Source organism: Otolemur garnettii, unplaced genomic scaffold (assembly GCF_000181295.1).
Source record: "Otolemur garnettii isolate 467f Iridium unplaced genomic scaffold, OtoGar3 scaffold00075, whole genome shotgun sequence".
In the NCBI taxonomy this organism is placed as follows: domain Eukaryota; kingdom Metazoa; phylum Chordata; class Mammalia; order Primates; family Galagidae; genus Otolemur; species Otolemur garnettii.
In genome coordinates, this window is record NW_003852470.1 from 6,323,153 (window position 1) to 6,326,275 (window position 3,123).

The following is a 3,123-nucleotide window of genomic DNA, read 5'->3' on the forward strand; positions in this document are numbered from 1 at the left end:
CCAGTGTCTGATGGGGCCACTAAGGGCGGGGGAGGCATGGGACGGTGTGCTGAGCTCGTGTGATGTCCAGTGTCTGATGGGGCCACTAAGGGCGGTGCCTGTGGCTCAAAGGAGTAGGGTGCCAGCCCCATATGCCGGTGGTGGCAGGTTCAAACCTAGCCCAGCCACCCCCCCAAAAAAAGTGATGGGGCCACTAGTTATAGGTCCATGTTTAAGGTCTGAGGTCTCTTTTTTGGCTACAATTTGGAGAAACTGGCTAAAATGAGCGCAGTTGTGGAAATGTGGCCCTGAATGTTAATGCCCCTCTGAAAACACCTTGGGAAAGGGGTGGGTCTTGGATTACACATCCATCTGGTAATTGGTTTCAAAGAGATCTCCGGACCCTGAGCAGGAACATTTCAGCACACATTGTCACTCTGGGCAGATGGCTTTGTCACTGCCCTCTTGAAGGGAACTTTATGAGGAGGAGAGAAACTGTTTCTCTGAAGGGTCTTGAATTTGGCAGGAAAGAATCTGAACTTGGAAGCTGATGGTCCATGGGAGCCGCAGAGCCACAGAGGGGCCACAGGCCACTTTTCCTGGCCTGGGTCCCTGACTGGCTCGGCGGCCCTGCTATGGCACATCTCGCTACTCTAATTGGCAAGTTGCTCTTCGAGACTCCCAATTCTCACCTACCCGGTGCACACAAAGGCTGCCATTCTTTGTGGGACCTGGCCTTCTAACCAAAATGTAATAGCTCAGCACTGCTGGCCAAGTTCGTGCAAATAAAATGTCAGTAGTTTATAATAAAGTATCTAGCACAGGGAGGAATTACAACAATTAAATCAAATTGATAGTGTACTTAGACAAACCACTGAAATAAGAATACTTTTCTCTCCACGCCAGGCACAAAAGCTTTGTTTTCACTGGGATTACTGTTTTCAGGATAGTGGGATAACTTAGATCCTGCTAGGGAGCCTCTTTGTTAATATGGAAGTGAAAGTAAGGAGAAGGAGACGTCCCATTAAAGACCCGATTCAGAGCATTCTAACTGGGGTTTTTAAAGGACCGCTGGGTTTGAGACTTGCTATTTCATAAGTGCAAAGGTGCATATGCGTTGTGCCAGATGCAGCCCCTTTTCAATTTAGTGGGAAAATTCAGCCAAATTCCCCACCTTCTAGTCCCCAAACCCAAAGCCACTTTTACAGAGCCTTGCAAACTTATTAGAATAATAGATCTCAAAGCAGCATTAGCAGGGAATGTTGCCTCATCCTCTTACTAAGGAGGAAACTGAGGCTTGGGCAGGACACAAGAGCCAGGTGGCACTGCTACCTGACTCACAGACTCCCCTCATTGGCTGGCCCGAGTCATAGTCTCCCCTCATTGGCTGGCCCGAGTCATAGTCTCCCCTCATTGGCTGGACAGCTTCACCAATTGGGTTTTCATTCTGCTCTACAGGCTGTGCCCTGGGTGGGCTCTGGCCCTGACTCACCCATAGAATCAAGGATCGGAGCCAGAGGGGTTTTTTTGCATGTTTGTTTTAAATTATACTTTTTAATTACACTTTCATGTTAAAAATTTAAACAATGGAGATAAATCTAAAGCTCCCTTGTGACCAACTGTCCCCCCCACCCCACAGCCCAGTCTTCCAGCCCTAGTGCTGTCTCCTAGGACATCCGCCAGTATGTCTCCTGCGTATCCTTCCAGGCCTTTCTCTGCCTTCGGGCAGACTTTAATTTGTGTATACAATTAGGTGATTTCTAACCACAAATGGATCACGCTGCACATTATCTTTTGGCAGCTTTTTTCACTTTGTGAGCCCTTTTGTTGTCAAAAGATACATTTTTCTCACTCATTTTGATGATCTGCAGAGTGGTCCATTATAGGGCTGGACTGTGATTTATTTGGGAAGGTCTTTTAAGGAAATATTGAATCAGAAGCTGCAGAGTTTTTACTTTAAACTCCCCAGACGACTCAGTTGTCAGTAGCAGGAAGTTAGGTTTATTTGGATCTGAAGGAATTTCCACTGCTGTGTTCTGGGACATGTTCACTTTTACTGCTCTCTTGATGAATTTCTTTCTAAAATTACTCCTGAATGTGGCAACTATGTGCTCATTTATTTGTGCATTAATTTAATCGGTGTTGTTGCCCCCAGTGTGTCAGGCGCTGTGCTAGGCACCAGCATTTCATGGCCCTCACGAGTAGCTTTATGTTACGTGATTGAGTGACAGTGTTGTCTGGTGCAAGTCAAACCATGGTTCAAATCCAGCTCATCATTAGCCGGCTGAGGGAATTTGTGTAAGTGTCCTGATCCCACTGGAGCTCGGATTCCTCATTTACGTAACCGTGGGACACTATAGTCTTCTTCCAACTGTTGAGTGGATTAAATAAAAGAATTCATGTCAAGCTATTCAAGCCTAGTGCCCACTAACTAAGATGCCGCCTGCTTTTATTGTCCTCGTTATTTTTTTACATTGTCCCTGTTATTTTAATAGTGGAACATCATAAATAGATTTTGCCTGGCTTCCAAACATGAGAGAAAATGAAAAAGAGATGTTTTAGGGGCATGCCATCTGTGTAGCAGTGCAAATGGTCAAGTTTCAGTGCCCCCACTGTGTCAGTGGGCTCCAGCAGACCTGTGGCTGGCATTGGGTGTATCAACAGTTTCTGTTAGGGAGCAGGAAAGGAGTACCCAGTGGAAGGATCCCTTAGGCCAGGCGTCCTCAAACTACGGCCCGCGGGCCACATGCAGCCCACCTAGGACATTTATCCAGCCTGCCGGGTGTTTTTGCCACCGCTGCCTGTACTGCTTAGCAGCCGAATCATCCTGGGGCCCGTAGTCTGGCCCTCCAACGGTCTGAGGGACAGTGAACTGGTCCCCTGTTTAAAAAGTTTCAGGACCCCTGCTAGGCCCTGCTTGTATCTTGGAAGCTTCTAACTTTACATCAGGACAAGAACATAATATTTACACCTGGGATGGAATTGGAAACACTTACTTAGAAATGTGATAGGTTAAGTGGAAAAAAAATACACATTCATTTCTGTGTTTTATTCCGGTGTTATAATCCTTGCTACTATTTCCTGTGTTTTATTCCAGTGTTATAATCCTTGCTACTTCCTGTGTTTTATTCCAGTGTTATAATC

General features: G+C 46.3%; 1 protein-coding gene across 2 annotated transcripts in view; it reads left to right on the top strand.

The window, feature by feature from the left end:
- Nucleotides 1–3,123, top strand: part of CUNH10orf90 (chromosome unknown C10orf90 homolog) — a 220,664-nt gene that overhangs the window by 216,777 nt on the left and 764 nt on the right. The window lies entirely within an intron of this gene.